The sequence below is a fragment of the Tamandua tetradactyla genome, chromosome 13 (assembly GCF_023851605.1).
Source record: "Tamandua tetradactyla isolate mTamTet1 chromosome 13, mTamTet1.pri, whole genome shotgun sequence".
NCBI classification, from domain to species: domain Eukaryota; kingdom Metazoa; phylum Chordata; class Mammalia; order Pilosa; family Myrmecophagidae; genus Tamandua; species Tamandua tetradactyla.
Genome location: NC_135339.1, coordinates 57,992,891 through 58,000,873, shown reverse-complemented (window position 1 = coordinate 58,000,873; position 7,983 = coordinate 57,992,891). Strand labels below are relative to the sequence as shown.

At 40.5% G+C, this 7,983-nt stretch overlaps 1 protein-coding gene across 5 annotated transcripts in view; it reads right to left on the bottom strand.

The window, feature by feature from the left end:
- Positions 1-6,744: 6,744 nt before the first annotated feature.
- LOC143653172 (uncharacterized) overlaps positions 6,745-7,983 on the bottom strand; it is a 42,136-nt gene continuing 40,897 nt past the window's right edge. For all 5 annotated transcript variants that reach the window (XR_013161138.1, XR_013161141.1, XR_013161144.1 and 2 more), the window contains one exon: positions 6,745-7,309. The gene's annotated coding sequence lies outside the window, so the exon portion shown is untranslated. The remainder of the gene's footprint in view (positions 7,310-7,983) is intronic.

Here is a 7,983-nt window from a genome sequence, read left to right as displayed (position 1 = left end):
AACAAGGGGAATTTAATGAGTTGCTAGTTTACAGTTCTAAGGCTGAGAAAATGCCCCAATTAAAACAAGTCTATAGAAATGTCCAATCTAGGGCATCCATGGAAAGATACCTTGGTTCAAGAAGGCTGATGAAGTTCAGGGTTTCTCTCAAGTGAGACGGCACATGGCAAACACAGGGCTTCTCTCTTGGCTGGAAGGGCACGTGGTGAATACGGTGTCATCTGCTAGCTTTCTCTCCTGGCTTCTGGCTTCATGAAGCTCCCCGGGAGGCATTTTCCTTCTTCATTTCCAAAGGTCGCTGGCTGGTGGTCTCTCTGCTTTGTAGTGTTGCAGCATTCTCTGCTCTCTCCGAATCTCTCTCTCCAAAATGTTTCCTCTTTTATAGGACTTCAGAAACTAATCAAGACCCACTCAAATGGGTGGAGACATGTCATCCCCTAATCCAGTTTAACAACCATTCTTAACTAAATCACATCAACTAGGGAGATGATCTCATTACAGTTTCAAATATACAGTACTGAGTAGGGATTATTCTACCTTTAAGAAATGGGATTTATATTAAAACATGGCTTTTCTTAGGGGGCATACTTCCTTTCAAACCAGCACACCATTTCAGTAAAAATAACAGATACAATACAAAATCAGAAACAGTGCAAAATCTCATTTAAGTCAGCTACAGGCATGGTCCGTCCTAAAGCAAATTCTCCTCTGGCTGTGGACTTATAAAACTCAGAACAAGTTATCTGCTGCCAATATACAAAGAAGGGACAGTAATAGGATACATGTTTCCATTTCCATAGGGGGAAATTGGAAGGAACACTGGACCCAAACAGTTCTGAAAACCTGTAGGGCAAACACCATTAGATTTCAAAGTCTGAGAGTCATTTATCCTCAGGGCTGTAGAAAGTGGCAGTTCTATCCTTTTCAAGGACCTATGAAGCAGCCTTGCTCTCTCTCCAAATGCTAGGGTGAGTTGCAGCACTGGGGCACGTTGGGAGGACCACCTTTTTCTTGGCTCTACCGTCTCCATACATCGGGGCCACACCTGGGCTCTCTGCCATATCTGGGGCACATGCTCAACCCCTCCAGAAAAATGGGGTGACAGTCAGGCTCCCTCCAATCCCTGGTTTATGAGATCCACCCTCTCTGAAGCCTGAGGTAACAAAACCCTTCCTGAACAATTAAGTAGAAGGCCCACCCTCTGCTTCTGGGGAAAATTTACCTCTCTGTGTGTATTGGTCAGTCCACTCCCCTGGCCCAAAGTTTCCTGGCTCCAGACCTTAGTCTCCATGGTTTTACTTCTGAAGACATTTTTCCTTCACTTTGTCCCTTTTAGTCCAGTTTGGCAGTGGTTCCATTTATACAGATCCCACAACACTCTTGTTGGTATTCTGTGCAGTATGCTGGGATCAGGCCCATCAGACAAAAGGACTTTCCACAAATCCTTTCTGTATAACCCCATCTCCAATTCTCACTTCTCCTATAATGCTTGGCTACTTCCACATTTGGTTAAAGCCTCCTGTGGGGCCCTATTCACTTGGAAACCAAGAATTTTCCCGACCATCAATTACTATTCTTTGTACCCAAGAGTTTAGTTGTCTTACTTATCTCTTTCTTCTTGCATTTTACTATAAATTGCATGGAGCATCCAGACTACATTTTTGACATTTAGTTTAGAAATCTCTTCTGCTAAATATCCAAGTTCATTACTCTCAAATTCTGCCTTCTATCTACAAAGAATGCCTTCCTTCCAGTTTGGAATGACAAGTTCATCATTTTTGTCTAAAGCCTTATCAGAAGTCATCCTTTGAGTCCACATTTCTACCAACAGTCTCTTCAAAGCAATTGGCCTTCTCTATCGAAATCCTCACAACTCTTCCAGAATCTTCCCTTTGTACCATTTAAAAATCCATTCATGTTTGGTATTTGCAAACCACAGCAGCACTCCACTTCTCTGGTACCAAAATCTGTATTAGTTTGCAAGCTGCCAGAATGCAAAATACCAGAACTGGATCGGCTTTTATAAAGGGAATTTATTAAGTTACAAGTTTACAGTTCTAAACCTGAGGAAATGACCAAACTAAGGCACTAGGGAAAAATACCTTTAATTCAAGAAAGGCCAATGCATCTGGAACACCGCTGTCGGCTGGGAAGGCACACTGGTCCCTTGTTGGTCACTTGCTCCTGGGCTCCATTGCTTTCAGCCTCTGTTCCTGTGGGGTTCCTCATTTTGCTTCTCAGAGGTTGGCTTTCATCTCTTGATTTCCTTTGGCTCTCTCCAGCTTCTGGCTTGCTTAACATCTCATGGTGACATCTGCTGGGCTCCAAGCATCTCCAAACATCTTTGTCTCTGTTCTTCAAATGTCAGCATCTGTGTCATCTCTGCTCTGAAGTTTCTGTTGGCTCTCTATATATATTGGCTCTCTCTCTCTCAGCTCTGAGGTTTCTGGCTCTCTCCAAAATGTTTCCTCTTTTAAATGATTCCAATAAACTAATCAAGACCCACCTGGAATGGGTCAAGACAGATCTCCATGGAAACCATCTAATCGAAAACCATCTAACCCACAATTGGGTGGGTTATATCTCCATGAAAACAATAAAAAAAGGTTTGGCCCAGCAATATTGAATGAGGATTAAAGGACATGGCTTTTCTGGGACACAGATGCCGTTAAAACTGAGAAACCAGTTAGCAAAAGATTAATAAGGAAATACAAGATTCAGGGTACTTTAAGAAGACATAAACACAAGGGTAAACAGCAGACCAAAAATACAAACCTTTTCAAAAAAAAAAAAATTTCAAGAGCTGATATCTTGTTTAAAAAACCCCCAAAACAGCAACAATAACATAATATAGCTACTGACTGTAACATGATAGAATTAAGACCAATTATACCAATCATCTGAATAAACATGAATGGACTTACCTCACCTATTAAAAGAAAAAATTTTTTAGTTTAGCTTACAAAGAAAGACCCAACTATATGCTGTGCACAAGAGACACAGCTAAAATAAAATGATTTATCAAGTCTGAAAATAAAGTGATGAATTAAGTTCAAATGAAAATAATATAGGATGGTTAGCAATCCTGGTATCTGACAAAGTAAAATCAAGCAAAAAAAGGATTAAACATAATGAAAAGGGTATTTTTTAATGCCCAAAGCCACAATTCACAATGAATATATAACACTAATGGTAATGTTTTAGTCTGCCAAAGCTGCCAGAATGCAACACACCAGAGGTGGATTGGCTTTTAATAAAAGGGGATTTATTTAGGTAAAAACTTATAGTTCTTCAGAGGAAAGGCAGCTAACTTTCATTTGAGTTTCTCCCTTACACAAGAAGGCACAGGACGATGTGTGCTGACCTTTTGGCTTCTGGGTTTCAACGGCATTCCTGGGGACGATTCCTTTCTGCATCTCCAAATTCTGAGCTGTGCTGCATGTGTTGAGGTGAGGTTTGCTGAGCTGCTTGGGCTGTGATGTACTGAGCTCTCTTCTGACCTCTCTACTTCAAGCCTCCAACTAATTAAATTAAACATTACTCATTGAGGAAGACACTCCCCTTAGCTCTGCGGATGCAATCAGCCATAGATGAGTTTCACGTGCTAATAATTCAAGTCTATAGCAACAGAACTAGGCACCATCACCTGGCCAAGTTGACACCTGAACTTAACTACCACAGATAGCTATGCATTAATAATCCAGCATTCTCTTACGCCTTTTGGTCAAGAAGGCTTTCTCAGTTGCACGATACAGGGTCCAGGCTCATCCCAGGAGTCATGTCCCACATTGCTAGGAAGATTTACATCCCTGGGAATCATGTCCCACATAATGGGGAGGGCAGTGAGTTTACCTGCAAAGTTAGATTGTGGTGGTGAATATATAACTATGTGATTATACCAGGAACCACTGATTATTTATTAGGATGGATTATATGGTGTGTGAATAAAACTATTTCAAAAATATGCAGAAAGATACAAGCTGGAGAAATTGTGGAAAGAGGGCTATATTGTTCGGTATTCATTGTTGGGAAGAGAAGTAAAATGGAGCAGCCCATCTGGAGGGCAGTGTGGTGGTTCCACAGGAGGCTAAATATAGGATTGTTATTTGGTCCAGCAATCGTGCTATTAGGTATATACCTGGAAGAACTGAAAGCAGGGGCATGAATGGACATTTGCACACTGGTATTTATGGTAGCAGTTTAATTTCCATTGGATGGAGGTTGGCCTAAGGGTACATCAACTGATGAATGGAAGGACTGAAATGTGGTGTATATATACAATGCAATACTGAGCAGCTGCAAGAAGAAATGAAGTTGTGAGTCATGCAGCTGGGTGAATGGACCTTCAGGACAGTATGTTGAGTGAAATAAACCAGAAACAAAAAGATAAACATTATATTGCCTCACAAATATGGACTAACTGTAATGTGCATTCATCCACAAATCTATATGAGGACATTTCCATTTCTTCCGCAAAGAAAGAGGAAGAGGAAGAAAAAGAAAAATGAAGAATAAAAATTAAAAATAAAATAAAAAGAAGACACACCAACACCAAGAATTCATGCTCCTCCCTTATATCCCCCCCTTATTAACATTTAGCTTTGGTATATTGCCTTTGCTACATTTACTGGAAGGATATTACAATGTTATTGTTAACTATATACTCCTGTTTGCTCTGCCTGGTATATTAAAACCCACTAAGATATTATCCTTTCAGAAGTAAGGTTTCTTTTCATCAAAGATGACTTCCTACATACTTCTTTTGTTCCTCCAATGGTCGACTAACCTCCTTGTGGATACTTAATTGGTGGGGGAGGTCAGGAGATTTACATATGCAGATCACTATTAAATGTATAATCTTACATAACTTGTGTTGTATCAGATAACAGGCTAATCTAGTTTGTTTAACCGGACTAAGGTGTTTTACTTAATTCAGTGTTCCAACCCAACTTAGCCCCAAGACCAAAGAACATGCCTGGCATGGAGTTACACATGAGTTTAACTGGGGACTTAGGAACAGGAAAAGATTCTTCCCAATGGCACCTGTCAGGAAAGGCAAGTTAGTGTTCCATGCAAAAAAGAAAGGGGGGGGGGTACCACGGGAGCAGCTTATAAAGGTTTAGGTCCACAGGGTGTGACAACGGAGTTTCGGCAGGGTCTTGGAGAGTTCATTAGGGTAGGGGGGTTTTAATGACACTCTTTCCCCCCTGAGGGTTTCTGTTGACCTTTAACATCTGACCCGGTCATGAGGGCGGCTGTGTGCAGTTCCTCTTTCTCATAATGGAGGAGGGGACTGGGCGGGGTCCCTGGGTCCTCCAATCAGTATTTTGATACTTTCCTTGGTCTGTGTTTTATAAGATGTTGTGAATGGTGGTATATAATTCAAAACAATTGACATTTAACAGGTTTTAGTTTTGAAACAATGTACAGACAAGTCCCCAGGTTAGAAACCAGTTCTTAAGTTTCTTTGGTCAACCCACAAAAGCCTACCAGTTTCCAAAACAGCTGGGAAGGTGGCTGAAGCATAGGGCTGCCCCAGCCAGATCTGGCTGACTTCTGTAGGCTGACCTGGGAATTTAACTTCCACCTATTACATTGCTGCTGTAAGAAATGCTTTCCAAGTTGGGACTTGGGATCCTGAGAACACGCTCTCCCAGGGGCAGCCTCTTGCTACCTTGAAAATCAAAGCCCAGGCTATTCACCACCAACTATGGTTTAAAGATGGGGAGGGGGCAGGAAAGCTTATAGGACGTTCCCTAAATTAGGGTGTGAGTTTACCAATATCCATGTCCACTTTACTATGGTATAAGCTACCTGTCAATTTAATAATATTAAAAGCCTTTCATAAAACTATGCATGATAATCTATGTGCTATTTTACATCAGCAAATAAGCTTATGCTTACCAGTTTTACACACAATTATCATATGTAAAACTGACTTTTAACAGTATGTTTACATTGTTTCCTGTTTTTATAGTCTTATTTAGATATTGGCCTTAGTTGTGTATTGTTTATGTTTTCACTGCCTTTGTTATAACTTTAAGACATTTCATATATGCCTGTCCAAATGTGAGACTTTTATGCTAAACTTTTTTGTAAATGATATCTATTGATTTCCATATACAGTAAGACTTTTTTTTAAAAAAAAAAGAAAAGAGAAGAAAGAAATGAGCTATTAAAGCCAGTCTGAAAAGGCTATATACTGTCTGATTCTTAACTACATGACATTTTGGAAACGAAACTAAATATCTTGTCTTTCTTAGCTTACAGCTTTTGTCTACATAATAATGGCAGCCAGGTGAACATGAGGCTCCCTTCCTGATCACTAAAAAGATCAGTGGTTTTCAGGTTTAGGAGAGGGAGACCAGGACTGAATAGGTGAAAAATGGGATTTTCAGGGCAGTGAAACTCTTCTGTATTTTACTGTGATTGTATATACATGCCATTAGGCATTTGTCAAAACTCATGAAACTATGCAACACAGAGTGCGATTAATGTAGAATATGGACCTTAGTTAATAATTTATCAATCTTTATTCATTAATTATAACACATATACCACCCTAATGTAAGATATTAATAATAATTGAAACTGTGTGCCGGAGTAAGGGTGGGGGTGAGGGTAGGGTGTGTATATGGAACAAGCAAACCATGTCTGTTTGCTCCATTTTTCTGAAACTCTAAAACAGAACTAAAAAAGTAAAGTAAATTTATTATTTAATATTATTATTAAAAAGTTCTTAATTAGGGATCTTTGCCCAGGTCAACGTCTTCCAGAAGCCCTTGTTAACCACATCTATCTGGAGGGCCAGGAAGCCTCGAGGTGAGGCAGGGTTCTGACTGCCAGGCAGGGTTCTGACAAGGTGGTAGAACCTTCCAGTGGCTTTACATTCTGGAACTTCTCCAACAGGTTGGACAGGCTGCTGAAGGACGTGCCAAAGAGTCAGTGACTTCAGAGAAGTGGGCGTGTGTGGAAGGTGGAGGATCTTCAGGGCCCCATGTGCAGCCTGCCTTTCACCACTTGGTCTCAGAACTTCCTCCCCTGCTCCTGCTCAAGGAACTCCCTCTCCAAACAAAAAAGACAGCTTCAGGCCAGTTTCCAGGTCATGGGAGTCATGTGAGCTTATGGGTCCCATCTTCTTATGCTGGTCTTCATCTTCCTCATGGGAAAACTTGTTTTCAGGGAAATATTGTTGGACTTGTTGTGAATGACAACATTGCTTGATGTCACTTCTGTGGAAGTTGGATGGAAGATGATGGTGCTGACCAGGTAGACTTAAGGGGATTCTGAGCTGAGGGCTGTCTGGAGCCTGGGATGTTCAGAATGAAAGGGTTAGGAGACTGCAACTTGATGACTTACTTGATATTTCATATAGTTTCAAAGACAAAGAAGAGAGCCCAGTCATAGACCACACAAATAGAGTCAACTGATCTTTGGCAAAGGAGCAAGGAAAATTCAATGGATAAAGAGTAGTCTTTTCAACAAAGGGACATAAATTGCTGGGTTATGTCTGGAAATGCTACTCCTGTCAACTGCTGTTCCTTGCTCTACTGCCAAGTTGTCTATGAGAAACAGGTCCAACAAGAGATGAGGTGTTTGACATGGTTTTGTTCAGGTTTTCTTTTTTTCCCTGTGTCTCATGTTTCATGAGGTATTTCCATGAACTCTACATTGTACATACTTGTCCTCCAGCTACATAGCTCACAGCTTACCTGTCACTGCACATCTTGAGAAGCTCTTAGAGGCTGGAAGAGGTGTTTTTTTTGTTTTTTTTTTTTTTGCTGGAAGAGTTTTGCAGTGACTAATTTGGAATGGACAAATTCCCGAAAAGATTTAAAGTGAAAGTTCCTTCCTATCCACAAACCAAAATTCTTCCCTTTGTGATAAAAGTGAAGTTGCTCTTAAAAATTGTCTGAGCTTCCTTTTATCTACCTTATCAACAGATGAGTAAAACATATGGATTAAAAATAAACAAATAATAGG